Source organism: Plectropomus leopardus, chromosome 2 (genome assembly GCF_026936395.1).
Source record: "Plectropomus leopardus strain MGB_pleo_1.0 chromosome 2, ASM2693639v1, whole genome shotgun sequence".
NCBI lineage: Eukaryota > Metazoa > Chordata > Actinopteri > Perciformes > Serranidae > Plectropomus > Plectropomus leopardus.
In genome coordinates, this window is record NC_142177.1 from 34623327 (window position 1) to 34642544 (window position 19218).

The 19218-nt window shown below is 39.1% G+C and overlaps 1 long non-coding RNA gene across 1 annotated transcript in view; it reads right to left on the reverse strand.

Moving 5' to 3' along the window:
• Positions 1-795: 795 nt before the first annotated feature.
• Positions 796-19218, reverse strand: part of LOC148190259 (uncharacterized) — a 166372-nt gene continuing 147949 nt past the window's right edge. The window contains exons 4-5 of the long non-coding RNA XR_015775354.1: positions 10366-10514; positions 796-1731 (exon numbers count right to left, since the gene is read on the reverse strand). This is a non-coding gene — a long non-coding RNA (uncharacterized LOC148190259). The remainder of the gene's footprint in view (positions 1732-10365; positions 10515-19218) is intronic.

A 19218-nucleotide genomic window follows, 5' to 3' on the forward strand; every position in this document is an offset into this window, starting at 1 on the left:
TAACTTACATCTGACATGGAGTCTGAAATATAGCTCAGAAAGGACAAACCAAACACTGGCTCTAGATTTTCAGCCACCATAGATCTCCTACAGGCTTGGCACACCAATGAAGATTTAGTTAGGCAACCTCACGACTGGATGCCACTAAATCCTGCAAACTGGACCTTAAAGATAACAAAACTCAAATGGATAATCAAATAGTTTGGGACAGCATTTAGCATGTGTCATGGTTTAAGAAATGGAAGCTGCTGGATGCTTTCCTTCCACCACACCTGATCCCCCCTGGAGAAGATCAGACAGGAGAATCTCTCAGTATGCCTGAGGAAGCACCTCTTGGTTTGGACTGTGCAGGTGAATCTGTATTTTGTTGCCCCGCGACACTACAAACTATCCAGAGTGAAAAGGTTCAGTCCAGCCCAGGCCTTTTGTACCCTGAAATACAGGGTCACATTCAGCCCCGACAAAACACACACACACAAGAAAAATGGTTTGTTTAAAAACAAATGGTGGTGTGTTGAGCACCCTGCTGAGTTACGCAAGGGCACTGCTTTTTTAACACAGCAGGGCCTATACACGTCACTGCTGATTGGTTAACACCTCTGACACGCCAACCAAATGCACCTCAAAGCTCGATGCAAACCACTTCTCTGAAACATGTCTCGGAAAGGGCAGTAAAAAAGCACACATAGTTTCAGACTGAATGTGTCCCAGGTGTTCTTTCTGAATCAGGTTGGTGATTCAAAAAGAGCACTTGATGCCTTTTTCACTCCACTCAATGCTGGGGAAAGTGCAGACAAACTGTTTTACTTGTGAAAAGGCTTCATCTTCATCCTTTATCTAAGTTGGTTTTTCAGGGTATTTCTGGATCCTTCTCCCAGTCACTGCATGTGCACTGTGGATTTTTAGTGTATCTTTTGACTCCCTAGGCCACTCCTGGCAAAGATGGCACAATAAACAAAAAACAGCTGAGTTTACAGACAGGTTGTCTCAGTCAAAACCAGTGTTTCAAATAGTAAATCCTGTGAGTTCAGTTAAGATTGTATCCTTCAGTGTTGGCAGTGGGAATCCTCACTGTCAGCACATCAACAACTGCGAGCGCCCCACACAGATTCTGCATCTTTGGCAGTCCCAGGATCAGCACCTTGGACAGCGGCCGTGACACACTCTGGTGCAGACGCTCCTAAAGGATCGACCTGAGCCGCACAGGAAGACAGGAGGATGCTTGGCTGACTTATTGATAGTTTTTAAATTCCATATGAGCAATGTTGTTGTGGATCAGTAAAGTTTGCAGCTCACTTTAACTTTATGATATAAGAACCTCGAGACAGATAAAGTCACATTAACTTGACCCCATCCATTGCTACAAAAAAAGGAAAGAAGAAGTCAGTATTAGCTTTATAGGAGCAATGTGTAATATTGAGAGGCGTCTCCTGGTGAGGATTTGTAGATTTGTAGATTTCCACTTGCTGAAACTTCTCCCAATCAGAATTTCCTCTGCATTCATTGTTCAGAAGGTTTTCACAAAGAGCCGTCTCCTCCTTTACAAAACAAATGCCCCTGGTGATTAAAACGGGTACAAATTCTAAATAAAGCAGTTTCATGTGACAAATCAGTGTTTCTCCTATGTCATTTGGCATGTCGTGGACTGGCAGCTTCCCCAGGGCCTGCTGTGTGTGCTCAAAATCCAGACGTTAAAGAGGTTTTCACCGTGATCTGCAGAGGTCTCCTCCTCTACAAAACAAAAAAATTTGGTGATTAAAACCCACAAAAACACTTAATAAAGTGTTTCATTATTCTAAAAATAAAAATAATTTTTTAAAAAAATGTGTTCAACTGAGCAGTCAAAGAGGCTTATGAACATGTAGACCTTTAGAAAAGTCAGATTCATCTCTGCCAAATTTTAATAATAACTAAATATAGATGATTCACACTGAACATGCCCATAGAGAAAATAACTAAAAGACATGATTTAAAAGAAATAGTTTACTTAAATAATACATAGCAAACGCACAACTGAGCAATGGCTAGAATTCCTCGCGACCTTCTCCTCGGGGCACACTGCCTATGGCAAATTAGACTTGAAATGTAAAACACGAAAACAATAATTTTAGAATAAAATGTTTAACAGTATCAGTGACGCAGCTCAACCTGAATCTACAAACTCTTAAAAACACCCCTAAGGACAAACATGTGTCATTTACAACATGCATAGCTACGGCCTTATTGTGTGGAACAGCACACAAGGTTTAAAGGATCTGTCACCGGAACCACCATACAAGACGACATGAATCGATTGACAGGCGAGTTGTTTACACAAACCAGCGATGCAACCTTCCTGTTGGTTTCTCAGTGAGACACCTGCGAACGGCGCTCATGCAATCACGTGGGAGTTCAAGCTGCTAAACTATCTAATGTCTTAGCATTAAGAGCAGCTGCCTGGAGGACATGAGTAAGAACTCTGGGTATTTTGTTGGAGATGTGAGGTTGAAAACTGAAAGCATGTTGTCCACCTAAGGCCAAACAGACGCTGAGGTCCAGAGTGACTGATACCAAAGTGCTGCAGTTTCTATCGGTTAAGAGAGCAGCTTTGTTTGTCTTAGTCACAGAGAAATCAATTCGGCATGAAGAGAACGCTGAAATGAGCACAAGGCTGACTATGCATCATGGCTATGGGAACGTAGGTGGTCCTAACATGAATATTGATATTCAAGGATGGATCTTTTCTGTCCTGCTCTGCTGGTGACAATACCTGCATCTTCCAGCAGAATCAGCAGGCACCCTGAATGGCTGCCCCATTTGTGCAAACTGTTATTGAATGAATATGGAGCTTCAGTTTCTCGCCAATACAAAACTATTGTGAAATCACAATAAAGACTCTTAAATATAATTTTCATATGTATACCAGGAGAGGTGAAAAGAAGCTGTATCAGACCAGACTTGGACATTTTCCGTACTCACTGCATAATGAATAGTAATGCATTCTGATTTGGTTCATTTTGGGTGATGCAATGCACGGTATGCATTTAAACATAAGTGAATTAATGTCGGTATTGGATTCAGGCTCTCTCTCACTGTCTGCATCCAGCTCGCTGATAAGGGCCAAACAGAGCTGATGGTGTTGGACACAAAAAGTACATCTGAGGGTCGGCCACACACAGCCCAATGACATCCAATGGCTGGCTGTCAGCGTGCCGTGAGTGTCAGCTTTATTCCAGAGCAACGGGCATCTTTAATACGTTATCTCACAGGGTGTCTAAGTCATTACGCGTGGGAGAGATCCTTTAAGGACACTGTGCCTATAGATGAAGATCAGATATCACAGCTTGACAACGCTCTTGTCTCTTTCAATAGTCTTTGTGTATTACTCAAAGCATTACTCGGGATGAATTACTATCCAAATGTGTGGCAATGGAATTGCCTCTTATCATCTTAAACCTCGATCTGAATATAAACTTGTCTTGCAGTCAATGTAAATGACCAGCAGGCTATTAACCGTCTAGCAATTTTGACCAATTTAATTGCTCAGGTACAGTAGGATTGACTTTAATTGTCTCCATAACTCTCGTTAAATGGCTTTCATGTTTAGCGTCTCATCTGAGGAATATCTAATAAGTCAATCACATCCATTAAAAAAAAAAAAAAAAAACCTCTTACACTTCCATTAGTGAACTGCAACAGGCTGAGCTCTCTGGGAAGAAAGATTATGATCAATATTGCTTTCCCAACCATTACTAAAAATTTACCTTATTTGATAATTTGCTTGCAAACATTTACTGCGACGGGTGAAAACACAGGCTGAAATTAAAAATGAAGAAGGCAAGTTTAGCTTACTTTTCATGGCCTTCAATTGTGGTCTCTTAACGCCAGGGTGAGTCTTAAAAAGATTAAAGGAATACTTCACCCTCAAAATAATAATTTGGAAATCAATTCACCCTGTGTTACCTTGAATTTCCTAAAAAAAAAAGTGTGTTTTTCTCGTATGCCTCCACAGTGAACGAAGGACTCAAAAACTGATATTTTCCAGTGCATCTGAGATAATTAACTGTCCAAATATCTCCATTTAACCAAGGCATCTGATTTAACCATTTAATTAGGAAATGAATATCGAACCCCGACAGAAGCAGTTCTTTTACAACGCAGTATTTTGAAATATAAAAAGGGGATTCGATTTGCAGAACACGGTGTAGTTCTGTCCCATGTAAGGAATACCTAATAAAACAATCATTTACCGTGTACAGTGGTTCCCAACCTGTTTCCTTCATGGACGTCTACACTATCATTGCACAAAGTGATGACATAATTAAGGAATATTTCATATTATATTAAACTCATAACAATAACAGTAGAGAACAACTAATAAACTGTACAATTAACCCACATGCCTACTGCAGGACATTTGTCTTAGATTAGCAATTATGATCAGTTTTGAGCAGATTATTTCCAGTGAATATTGCATCACAGGTGATTTTTCCTTATATTTGATGAAACTTTTTATTGGATTCTACATACCTACAATCATGCATTCTTTAAAAGCTTCTTATTGGGGAAATTCGTTTTTTGCCAAGCCATCTTCTCAAATGCAGGACAAGGAAAAGGCTGTTTAGCAGAGAGTGAAGGCTTTGTGAAAACTGCATGTGTTCAGGTCCTCACTGCGCCTTGTGAGATATATTTCTAGATATATATTGTATATCTTGTACATTTATCTAGAAATTAATGAACTGCTGAGAAAGGCCTACTGTTCACTTTATATTTCTTTTTTTTATGTTTTTCAACACCTCTTAAAATAAAGAAGGCCTCCCAACCCTCAAGGAAGCTTTAGTGACCCATAGCGGGGTGAGATGAAACGTATGCGGTGTATGAAATGCATTATTGCAGTCCAGCCCAAAATTCATGTGGCTGTGTGTCAAAATGGAGAACACACTGAAGTGCACTTAATGTTAGACACAGTCATGCAGCAGAGGGGACCTGTTTTTTTTCTCTGGAGCTGATTATTAACACATCCTCCCTCCGCAGCTCCGATACTTTATGAATCGTCCAATCGCCGCTGATTACCAAACAGAGACTCTGTCACTGTGGCACCACCTGGTCCAACACTGCAACACATAATATTCACTTCAGTTTCAGTCCGTGTCTGATTTTCTCCTTCTCTTTTTAACGGCAGCGCCACCCATCCTGACGGTGTAACACACATTAGTGAATAACTAATTTAAATAAATCTAAGGCTTGTGTCATACAGACACGGCTGTTCCTAAAACAAACTGATGAGGTGATCCTCTCTCATCTGCCCAAAACTGACATAACGACTGTGGATGGCTGTCTAGCTGTCTAGCTTGCTATTTCCACCATGCTGCCATGTTACACTGGTTACAGAGAATGAGGAATAATGTAACAGTAACACAGGAACGTCAGCATCTGTCAGCCCGTCCAACATGTCCGTGCCTTTTTACTTTGAAAGAACAACAGCCAATGGGGAAACAGCAACGTCACACCATCAGTCACACTGAACAATGCTGCAACTTCATCACTCACTCATGGAGTTTTGCATTTATGGGGCCAGCCCCGCATGCTGCGTGCAAGCCAAAAAAACATAAAATAAAACCAAGCAAACCCTCTTACACTTCCATTAGTGAGATGTGACACGCTGAGCTCTGGGGGAGGAAAGATTACGATCAATATTGCTTTCCTTTACTAGAAATCATTCTATTTGATCATTTTGCTTGCAAACATTTACTGCATGTTCAGAGGGAAAACATGGGCTGGAATTAAATACGAAAACGGCAATTTTAGCTTTCTCTTCATGACCTTCAATTGTGGTCTCTCAAGGCTGGGGTGAGTTTTAAAAAGATCAAAGGTATACTTAACCCCCAAAATGATCATTTGTACATCAGTTCAACCTGCGTTGAACCTTGAATGTTGACATAAACTTCTTGTTTTTCTCACATCCTCCACAGTGAACAAATAATCCAAAAAGGGGAAAAATTCTTGATAAATTGAAGTAAACGTGGTTTAACAACAGTAAAACTTTATCAAAACACGGGTTTACAAACTCTCAACAACTCATGCAGTACAATACAAGTCTCATATATATGCATTTTTACCAAAACCTTACAATACGAAACACTAAGTAGCACTTTTTTGTGTCAGTGCTAAATCCATCCAAGCTGTGCAATTCCTACTGCACGAGCACAGCTTTAACAGAAATGCCTCGGAAACATGAAAGCAAGGAGGTTCGAAAGAGGAGAAGTCACAGTCTCAAACAACATCACACCAATGGATTAAACACGTGCAGTGAAATGTGGTCTGTAGTTGCTGAAAAGCTCAATAGCTGGTGCACTATCCTACAACAAAAAAGTCAGCAATGAAACACAATAAATCAATACGTTCTCTATGCATAAGCTCTATTGTATATTGTCCTACAACAAGTTGAGTGCACCTAAAAGTTTTGTCAAGCCGAGCGCATCTAAGAGGGCTAAAAATTGCGCATCCAAGGAGCACCTGAGCAAACACCGTCTCTGACTTTCTAGCAGTGTCTGCTGTAAACCTCAAACATCATCATCATGTGTCATATCCTAATGTCCCATGGGGTCAAAGAGAATCTCCCAGCCTATGAAGCTAGCATCAAATACACACAGGCGATGGCGGTACCTGAGCATCAAGAGTATTCAATAACACATTGAATACACTTGATGTGGGTCTAGAGGGACCGATATGTTAGTACAATCAATAAATGGTGCTGCTAAGCAAGAGCAGTGTGTGGGATCTCCTTTTCAAGACTAAAGCAATACTTTCCAACGCACCTGCATCCAAGATAGTTGGATGTTTAAACAAGGTATCTGATTTTAAGAAATGAATATGAGCTTGAGCATCAACAGAAGCATTTGATTTACAACAAAGTATATTGGAAAATAAAAAAATGAGGCTCGATTTGCGGCGCACAGTGAAACTTACTGTGTGTGTCCTGGGACAGCAATGGGAACATTCAGAACTTGCCTAAGAATCATCTCATTTTTAAAATTGCTTTAGTCTCACAGTAATTCAGGGATAGTTGTGAGAGCATCCAATGGTACACAACAACAAAAAACCTAATAATTAAATTAACTTACTTACAAAATGTAAACAAACATATAATGTAGTTCACGTTGCTGCCTGACTGTATTCATGCCAACATTAGATGTCCTGTTTCTTGTAACAGTTTTTCTGTTCATACTCATATCTGATGCCTCATTAGACTGCATCATGAAGATGTTAAAACTTGTCATCTCTGTTGAGAGCTGCACATGCACTATAGCCATAGGCGTAGAATTCAGAGGGGACACAGGAGACACGTCCCCCTAAATATTTAGAACGTGCATTTGTCTCCCTCAATATAAAACATAAAAATAGCAGAGCAGACTTCAGTGTTGATGAAATTCAAGACATTTACACCAGAAACTGATGCAAGAAAAGGCACAAATTGGTACATAAAAATTCACCAGAATGCAGGAAATTGAGTGTTTGATACACAAAATTTTCTGGCAGGAAACCACCCAAACACCCCTGTTTCATTTGTGCCCCCCTCAAATGTTCAAACAAACCTACGCCTTTGGCAGTAACAATTAGGCAACTGGGACGGATTGGGCACTGATACTGGACGTGCTTGCCTAGAGGCCCCTTAGAGGCACGTTACTTGTCCATGTGTGACACGTTTCAGTGGCACTGGAGAAAAGAGCGAGTTTTCATCAAAAGTCCAACGTAACAATGGGTGAATATGGTAATTGGGGGTCTAAGGTATTTCTTTAAAACAGATGCTAATATGTCACATGAAACAAATGTAGGCGAGTTTGTTCATCAGAATCCGGATGCAGATTTGACATGTTTCCAGGTGCGATAGTTCTATTTCAGTGTCCTGATAGATGCTGAATCAACATTTTAACAAGGCAGGCTCACTGTATTTTAAAATCCACCACGTGCTCATATATTAAAAAAAAATCAATTGTATTCAAAAGTGAAATTGCTAAATGACCACTTAATGAACATTTTGAATTGTATAAAGTTAGAAATGGTATTATAGTGAACGTATAACAACAACTGCTTTCAAAGAAATTAATACTCAACTCTGTATGAAAACATGGATAAAAGGCCAGACTCCAGGCAGGGATTTTTTTTTACATTGCAGTTTTTCTATGTCATTTTCTCCCTCACACTTCTCAGACCCGCAGCTTTGAGGCTCTTACATGTTGCAAATGCTCATTTTCAAAGAGATTACAACACATATCTGTCAGAAGCAGAATTGCATGGATATTATGCATGGGGGACGACTCAGAAGTCTGCCAGTGGGGAACACATTGCAGTGTGCCTGAACCATCACCAGAGATTAGGGGTGACTTCTTAAAATGGGACAAGACCAGGCTTGCGGGGTTGACCAGGTTGGAACCAGCTGTAGACGTGCTTTAGCTGCACAATTTCGCTTTATTTGCAGCACACGTAGATAGGGAGAAATAAAACATCTATGTCAGCTACAAGTATTTCCTGGAGCGATTGGCCTCATATGACTCACCGGACAGAGTGATACCCTGAAGTGGCTTCACAGAATACTTGTGGCCATTAATACAGTAATGCCACTCACATCACACAAACCCAGGCTCACACTTTTTGACAAGGCAGGAGAAAGGTCATTTACATTAGCTTCATTTTACACATCAGTAAATAACAGCAAGAAAAAATACTTTACGCTGAGAGCAAAAGTACGACAGTCTGCATAAGGTGGAAGAGAGGGGAGGTGTATGGGTCAAAAAAGATTTGTCTTTTGCTGAGGAGATCGCAGTTAACGTCACGTGCGAAACCTAAATTCAATGTTGCTGTAACAGCCGTCACAAACTGCCACAGCAGATCTACGTTAAGAACTTACTTCTTAAAATCTTTCTTCTAAACTTAACCAAGTAGTTATCTTGCCTTAACCTAACCGTGACAGATAAAGGGTGTCCTGTATGTCAGTATTAGAAACCAAGGGGCGTGACAAAGAATTGGTATTTGATAATCTAGGAATGAGAATAGGTTGCAAATACAGTACGAAAAAAAAAGTACAGTACCTCGTTTCAGTTCTATGTGTTAACTGTAAATATCAGTTGACCTGAGATTAAAAAATACATTGAAAAAAAAAAAAACATAAAAAAAAACATAGATCCTAGCTTTTTTAGGCCCCAGTGCATTACTATTATTGCTACTATATACTAATTGAAATGTAAAAGCTTAGAAAACTCCAGTTGAAGTACAAATATTACAACAGTTTGATTAAGGCAATTCTCTGTAAATGCCTAATGGGAGAAACGTGAGTGAAAGCCAGATGGAAAGTCTGCCTGATTGGGCAATTACAGCTTAGAACACTTTAATCTTTGCCTTCCCAAAAGTTGAGTAGTCTGGCTTCAGACCTTGAATTCCTGCCCAATTCAAAGTGGTCTGGTGCTGTGAAGCAAAGCAGGACGATGTAATTCCTCACAACATTGCTCACGAATAGCATGCACCCCCCCTCCCCCAAATGAAGATTACTTAACATACCTATAACACATTACAGGTGGACATGGACTAATGAAGACAGCATGGCTATGCTTGCTTGATAACATTTGCTATCAAGCTATGTTAGCTACCAGCTATTAGCCATGTTAGGCACTAGTGCAATCTTGCTACTGGTCCTACTGATCAATTTTTCCTTGTTACCACTACAAAACTTAAGTTAAATGTCTGCATTATCATAACATGTTAACGGGCACAAAACAGCATGGTTACGCCTACTTGCAACATTTGCTATCAATTCATGTTAGCTATAAGCCATGTTAAGTACTAATACAATCCTGCTGCTGGTCCAACCAATCGATTTTTCCTAATATCCCCAACAAAACTTCAGTTAAATGAACTAAGCTATCATAACATATTAGCAGGGCTAACACTGTCAGCATGGCTATGCTTGCCTGCAAACATTTGCCATTAATCCATGTTAGCCATCAGCCAGTGAAGTACCAGAACAATCCTGCTACTGGTCCAAGTGATTGATTTTTCCTGATTACCACAACAAAACTTAGATGCCTGTATCATCATAATATAATAGCAAGAACAGGCTGGACAGCATCCCTATGCCTGCTTGCTAACATTTGCTATCAAGCCATGTTAGCTATCAACTATCGGCCATGTTACGTTGCAGTACAATCCTATTTCTGGTCCTATCAATGGTTTTTTTCTTGGTTACCACAACAAACCTTTAGTTCCTGTAAGAAAACACTAGAGGCACAAAATACAAGGCAGCCACGACAAGTGGGCTGTATAATGCTTGATGTTACACAAACAACTAGTAACACACTTAAAATATCTGTATGTTGTGTGACTTTTACTCACCTGCTTTCCGGTTCTCAAGCAGAAGGTCCTTTCATCTTCCTCTTTGGTGTTTTACAGCAGCTGGCATTCTTCAAGTTGCATGGTTCTGCCCAGGATTTCGTGTCCATCTATACCTCCTGGTTCTACCACGGTTCAGGAGCTCAGGGGAGCTGTAAATAAAGGTGTTTGCCTGAGGTTAGTGGTTGCATAGATTGTTGGTTTAACAATTGTTTACTGGATTGTGAGCAGCATTGCATAAATTGTAAATATTTATTTGGCCTAATTGTGTGTTTATATGTATGTACATATAAACCCCGTAATCGGTGGATTAGGCCACTCTGAAATGTTGTGTGTTGCTGCATTGGGTGTCACAATAAATGCCCACACAAAGGCTAAACTAATCTTTGCTTGAGCCTCCTCACTTATCTTCGAGTATAAGCCAAAACACAGCTTACTGTTTAAGTGTTCAGAGGAGCTGCTTGTTTGGAGAACTTTCCCTGACATACATTTGTTAAATGTTTTGTCATTAATCAATTCTTAAGGCAAGTTGACATTGAACAAATTGTTCAGAAATACTTCAAATAAAGCATAATTTTTAACACTCTTCCCTGGCAATCTCTTACAAGCACATTTTTTCCAGACTTTTTGAACACTTATTATAAGACTTTGTTTGATTGACATCCTCCAACATGGAACTGACACTGCATTTTTTTGGACATTTTTTTCTGCCAATCCTTAAATAAATATCTCTCTAGAACAGTTAGACCAAACACATGATGTGCTTCATGAAAGATTTATTGCATGGCTGTATTAGACTGCATACATTTTAGTGCTGGTTTATGTTTGTTATTAGATGCATGACTTTCTAAAATACCTCTGGATGATGTGCTCCACAACTAAATGGTACTATCGACCATTTCATTCTAGTGGTTAACGCCAACACTGCGTACATCTTGTAAGCCATACAGTCTCATAGAAATATGTGATATTAATATGAAATTTTAACAACGCACTCCCTGGTAATGGGCAAAAAAATTCCCTAAAATAACCAAACTGTGACCGTCCATAAAAGACTTTGCATTTGCATTGTTTTTGTGTTGCCAGTACGTAATTTAAACACATTTTGCTCCCATCATCATGTAATTCGGCCAGAATGGATCCTATTTGGATTATTGGGTGAAGATGTGGAGGAGCGAGTGTTGGATCTGATTCAAAGACTAAAGCGAAGCTTCGCCCTGTCACTCATGTGGACCCGCCCTTATATATGTGTAAATTTAAGCCTTCATAAATGTCAGCAGGTGAGTTATGTAAAAAATCATCCTCCTGTACAGTTGTCATGAATATGACTTGTCCTTTTTGAATAGAGTATATTTAAAAAAAAAAAAAAAGTACATTCAGGCCAGTGGTGAGAAGTATTGAAAACATAAAGAAATATATAATAACAGATAGGTCCAAATCTAATTAGCTTGAAAAAAATCTCCAAATATTTGGGCACACGTCTTTCCACATCCACTTCTGTTTTGCCACAACTGTGCACGTGTCTTCAGTGTGCACTGGCACTCTTCCTTCTGCGTAGCGACAGACAGTTGGCAGACGTACTTTGATGAAAAATAATTCTAACTGTTCCAAATGAGTTCTGTGGATTATCATGAGTAACTGTGTCATGATTGAAATTGCCTTTATACCAACACTTGCTCAGAGAAATATACTGGAACAACTCTGACACATTTTGGCCATGCTCTGCATATCAGAGGGAAGACAACCATCCATTAATTAAGCAATTGAGGGAGATTAAACCATTCTGATTGAAACCCAAACCCTGACAGTTGTGTTGCACATCAAAGCACCAGAAATAAGATTGTCTTCTGGACGTGATTTTTTCATCTGAAAATGAGAATACTGTAGCACACATATGCACCTCTTTTTAGAGGCTGTTCAAGCTGAACCTTCCCTGCCGACATGTGAACACAGCATAATAGCTATGACTGAAAAATGATAATTGTCCAGTGGCAGTCATCCCAGACCCAGACATCACCAAAATCTGATCAACTGAACCTTGGGCCCGCGGCCATCTGCCACCAAATTTAATCTAAATCCTCTAATTAACTTTTGGGATATCTGGCTAACAGACAGACGACAACAAACGAGTGAAAATGTAACCTCATTTGTTGACGGAGGTAAATATATTGAGCAGAGCACAACATTTTAGCCACATCACACAGGCTCACAGCCTTCTATACCAAGTGTCATCTGAATCATTTTGCCGAGAACAAGACTGCCACGGCATCTGGGTCAATACACATCTTAAATGAAAATATCATTTTGTGTGTGTCAAGTGGGTGATGGAGGGATAAAGGGGGAATTTTTAATTCAGTTCCACCAAAGCAATACTGTAACCACTTTGCTTGTTTATGCCTGAAAGCATGTAATTATGCTCCCACCTCTTTCTCTCTTCATCTCTCTCTCTCTTTCTCTAACACACACATAAATATATAAGCTATGTATGTTTATTATACAGTATATACTGTGTATATTATAGAGAACAGTTGGGGTCCTTGATCAGTGATTAGTGCCATTTCTGCTCTATATTACAACACGTGACGGATTCCTGATCAGTCAGACTTTAGCAGGCTGACCTGACACACACGGACACGTAAAAGACTTGCTCGAGAAGAGTTATTTGTTCAATCCTGCCCATCATTACACTGAAGTTGTATAGAGTAGCCTACATCAAGTTGCACTTCGGGTAGGGTTGGAGAAAGACAGTAGTTGTTTTTTTTTCTTTAAATCAAACACGGTATGCTTTAAGTCGTTAAATATATAACCATAAAAAGAGAATGCTTTGGTTGCTATAACACAGTATTGAAAGATCAGATATAGTATCAAAAACCATCAGCGAACATTTTGCAGATACATCCAGTGACAACTTTCTAGTCACAATCAATCTTGTTTACCTCTAAAATATATGTTTTCTAACCACATGTATATAAAAGTGATTACTACAGGGTAAAGGCAGGTTATGTATAGCTAAGGATCAATACCCTACATTTATTCTTAGGTTATACTAAATTCTTTGACCCTTAAAATGTGAACTCAAGCACAGTCTCACTGAGGAGAGAAATTCAAACAAATAATAGTTCTCTTGCTGGTTTTGACCACAGTAGCAAATTACAGATGCCCTTTACTTCACCAAATTACTTTGAAATTCATATGTTGTTTAGACTGGTGCTCCTGCATCTTAAAAACTGCCATTTAAATTGGACATATTTCCTTCAAAACAGCATAATCAAATGTCATGTCAGGAGAGTCCTTTATTTTGTTTTTTCTCCATTCTGAGGTGAACCGCCGTGGCACATCCCTTTATTTGCTTAATGGATAAGTTGACTTTTATGCATTGGTGCAAAGGCAATTTGGATAAGGCAAACTGCCATCCCCTCTCTGCATTTAGAAGCCATTCAAGTTCATGCTTGAAATGCACGCTTATAGTTTTTCTACAGTAAACTTATTTTCTCCTCAATAAACTCCCACTTTGAGGATTAGAAGTTACACAAACAGTCCTCATCCAATAACTCTGGATGGGCGAAGATCCCCCACCCACTGACTCATTACTTGGTAATGCCTTTAGTCAGCTTTGATTGCTTGAATCTCAGATCGTCACTGCAGATGGGCCTCTTTGTCTTCCCTGCATTCAGACACGGCATCTCTGACCACTTTCAGTGTATTTTATTGTGCTAAATGTGTGAATGCAATGACACAACCTTACAGTCTGATGCCTATGGCTTGTTATTGATTGTAAACAGTAGATAAGATAATTTGTTATCTCTGTACTGCACCAGACAAAACACTAGAAAGACATGTCTTTTTCATTCTGGAGTACTGACAAAACGAGATAATATTAAGCCACACATAATAAGCCTAAAGCTTATTTTCATATTAAATGGACACATACTGTGCTCATGCTGTGGCAGAATACATGAAATTTCGATCAAAGCATAAATGAAACTCACATTACACACTTAACATGTAACCATATTAATGTAATCATTATAGTTTAATAGCATCGTAAGGATGAATGGTACATTTAATTGCATTAATAGAGACAGACAGCCCTCTCATACATTTATAATTAAAACACTGCAGAATACACATTTCCCTGCTTGTGTTTTGCAACACTGGATTTAATTGTTTTAAAAAATATATATATTTATTGAAAACGATTGCACCGAAATTCAGCTGTGGCTGAAGCCAGACTTGTCAGTCACGTTGCAATCCAAATCATATTTATTGGGATTAGGTTTCACATTTTAAGACTGATATTCCCTGACAGTCCAGAGCATAACGACAGCAAAACAGGCAACAATCATCGGCACGCTGCATGGACCGCTCTCTGTGTCCCTTTTTGTTGAGCTGATTGTATGATATAATGCTTGTCAAATAACTGTTCATAAATTGATCATGACACACTGATCATCCTTTTATTAGCTGAGACTCAGTCAAATTAACTGTTTGTTGTCACCAAATTGTAAGGTTGAAAATGTAATATTCTGTTCCTGTACGAGCTGTTATAGATACTAAGCAGGGTGCAAAGTGCAGCCAGCGGAACATGAAGGGCTTAGCTCCTCTTAAGAGACATGAAAACAGTTTTGGGGAGGGGTCTCTAAAAAAATGATTTCTGTTTCTCTGTGTCTTTATCTTGATGTACAGTATGATTCATGCATGAGGGCGATTCATCATTTACTTTAATAATGATACCGGCATGCATTCTATTCTTGCCATCACCACTGACGTGTGCAGCGCAGTGTGATTAACTTCACTCAATTTAACACAATGATGAGAAGAAAAACTATTTCTTACTCCCACTTAGTCCGCGCACCTATCACCATTACACTTCTTCTGCGGTCAGCATACCATTGCAATCACTACAGTATATATTGGCCATCTGATTTTCTGCAAACCACAGTTATGTCATGTTTGGACATTATTATGTGGCAAATACAAAACAACTTTTCTTTTTTGTTCATTTTAAAAATGCTGTTGTTAATTGTGTGGTTATGTTTAGGTATGATAACCACTGGTTAGAAAAAGATCATGTTTTGGATTAAAATATTAGGTTTTGATGGTGTTATCTCGAGTGGGAATGCAGCGATGTCTCTCTAAAAAAAAAAAAACCCAACCACATTAATTCACTAAAACCAGCCCGCAATCATTCCGAAGTTGTCAAATACTGACAATTTTGCTGTGCTTTTGGCGCACGATCATAATGCTTAAAACCACCTTTCGTGTCTGCATGATACGCCACTGGACAGTGTCAGCTGAGAACGCGGCTGGTTGCTGTGTTATAATTTGGCACCTGCCTCGGCAGCATAATACGCGTGAGGGTGGCGTCCTTTGAGAACGTAACCCATGGAACCTGTGACATCTGTATGATACACCACTGAAGAGCGTCATGTCGCAACGCTGCAAGTAATGACATGATATAAGAAGCACAAATGTCCCTTTCGAGTGGATGGGAGGGGCATTGAATGGATCCAACAAACCCAGACTTTAATGCAGGAAAACAGGATGTCAAACAGAAAACACAGAAGCTTAAAGATTTAATATCCATACTCAATGAGTATTTAAATGCTATTTTTCTATTTGAGCCCATAGAATATAGTTAATGACTCTTTGCATGCTATGCTTTAGTTAGCCATATTGTACGTTTGGTTTGATAACCATGTGGAGGTCTGATGAGTGGTCATTATCAGATGTGCTGAAATGAAGATCTTGGACCTACATGGCTACAGCTATAAATACAACACCTGAACATGTGTTTTATGTAGAAATCTAAAGAATAAATGTGAAAATGAACATATGTTAAAGAAAATGTTACATTCAAACATGATAAATGCGAGGATATAAGAATGGCTACACTTTTATTGCTTAATTAAATGCCACCGCACAGCAATAATGCACATATGGTGAAACATCCTCGCTTCTCATGAATACGCCCTTTTGAATATAAACTAAGGCTCATTTTTAATTCCATGTTTACATTCACTATGAGCTGCGATGGAGGCTCTTTTATACCAGCAAACTATGTTCTCCAATCTCAGGAGATGTTTACTTTGACCCAACCTCGGCTGAAGTTGACAATTTCATGAAATTACGTCAGGAACTTTTTTTTCTTACCAGCTTCACTGGAAAGTGCTGGGAGTGCAGACGGTTCAACCGATAACATCAGGAAGTCTGTCTGGAGCCCACGTTGGACCAGTGCTGCAAAGCACTTTACCCCATGACGCTTGAAAAATGTTAAATGTAGGACACTGAGTTGATTTGAACAGCTGATCTCAAAATAGACAACTGAAATGGCCCCCACAAGCTTTCAGAATGAACAATTAGCATCGCCTGTGTATGCGCCTGTTACATGAACCTTTCTTTGGCTGTCTCCCCTTCAGTCATGGAGCTTCTGGATTCACATTTTTCATGCAGCTGTGCAACATTCATAGTATGACTTTTTCCCAAATTGAATTAAAAAATCAGAAAGTGTAAGAGAGTCTTTTGACACCCAGATGAACTCCATTGCTGCAGGAAAAATCAAGCTGTTTCAATTGACTATATATTTTCACTTGGATCAACTTTGGGAAATATTTGTGAAAAAAAGGCAGAAACAGAAAAATGACAAATTATAAAGTAATAATCTTTCTCCTATTTCAGATCTTGAGCTTTCCACACTCAGTTTGACTTTGATCACAAAAGCACTATCAGGAAAGCACATGATAGTGAAAACAAACAAAGAAAAAAAGAACATTTCCCAGTAGTTTATGTATTGTTTATTCTATTTCGCCCTCTGTCTCCTGAGTTGAAGACATTCTAATTTAAAGTGCACTGACCACAGCTGCAGGAGTGGGCACATCGCTTCCTAAGGAAGATGGATTGCTCCTTCCTCAGGAACTAATTAGCCAGTGTCTTCTACGGCCCATGTTCAAATGCCAAGTCCTGAAGCTCCATGGCTGCAGGGGAGACGGCCAAAGAAGGGTTCACAAACAGGCAGATACACAGACGATGCTAATTGTCCATTATGAAAGCTCACGGAGGTCATGTGAGTTGCCAGTTTTGAGGTCAGTTCCCCAAATCAACTAAATTTACTGCATTTAAACAGCCAGAAAACAAAGCAGAGGCATCATGGAGGGAATGATATGAAATATTGTTCCAACATGGACTCCAAAGACATTTCCTGGTGTAACAATGTTAGCATGTGAGCCCACTGCAATCTGAGTACTTTTCAGTCAGCTGTTCAGATAAAATTTCATGATGTAATTTTATGAAATTGTAAATGACCAAATGCAGGTCAGAGTGATTAGATTCAGTCTTTTCTTCCAGGTAGAAATATATTTGAGGATATGGAAGGCATTTTTATGCCTCTGCACCAGGGATAGATATTATGTTTGAGGATTGTCTGTGCGTCCGTCCATCTGTATGTCTGTTCCTCCCATCCTTGTGAGAACGATATCTCAAAAACACCCTGAGGGAATTACTTCAAATTCAGCACAAATGCCCACTTAGACATGAAGATCAACTAATTAGATTTTGATGGTCATAGGTCAAAGATCAAGGACACTGTGACCTTGTCTTCCTCATTCCTCTGCAATGGTATAACACCTTGAGGGTTTTTTTTTTTTTTAAATCTGGCACAAATGTTCACTTGGTTTCAAGGATGAATTGATCAGATTTTGGTGGTCAAATGTCACAGGTCAAGGTCACTGTGGCCTTGTTTGTCTCACTTTGGTGAATGTGATATCTCAAAAACAACTGAAAGGAATTCAGGATTAACTGATTTGATTTTGGTGGTCAAAGGTCAAGGTGAATGTGATCCTGCATCTGTCTTAATATCTCATGAACACATTGAGAGAATCTTTTTTTTTCCAATTTGACACAAACATCCACTTGGACTCAAGAATGAATTTAATACAATTTAGTGGTCAAAGGTTAAGTTCACTGTGACCTCACTTTTTTGGCCACAATTCAAGAATTGACATTCTAATTATGACATAATGATGACATTTTTTTAATCAAAAATATCAAAGGTACACTTCATGGCAACAAAAAGTTTGCAAAAGCGTGCACATGCAGACAATAAAAAACAAGTGATGAAAACAAGTGATGAAAACAAATGAATATGAAAATGAAAAAAACCCAAATCTCAAAAAGTGTTACCATCTGTGGTAATTAAATTAAATATTTATGGGAACATAGTGTGCAGACTAAGTTCTTTTACATCAACTTCACTGTGACATCATCATTTTCTGCAAAAAAAACCAACACATTTCTGGCCATTATTCAACACCATAACACAGGATGTGAAGGCGAGAGATTTTGTCAGATATTGAATTGTTTACACTAATCGTGGGCGTCCTCTTTGAGACTGTGATAAATGTATAGATATTCTGTGCTGCCGGGTTCAAGATGTGTGTGAAGCATCCACATTTCAGAATATGCAGCTTCTGTGCAACAGCATTTTAAGCCTTGTCAACCATCATGGCTACATATGACTCCTGACAGACATGGATGTAAAGTGTAACTGCAACATGACTGCTTTGCAGAGGCATACAACTGCAAGGCATTAATTCTAGTTATTCATTAACAGGTTATAGCCTGAAAAGACACAGGTGATCAAGAATGTTTAAAAGTACATCCTTGATATTAAACAAAGTATCAGGTAACCTGTACTATTGTAAAGTCCTCAGATATGCAGATTTTGACACCATACATTTAAGTGGATTGCTTACAACAGTCTGGAGGTATTATCAGATTTTAAATATCTAACATTCACAGATAACCTCCACTTTGCCTCCCTTCATCACACAGTTGAGGATGTGTGATGATCCATGCACT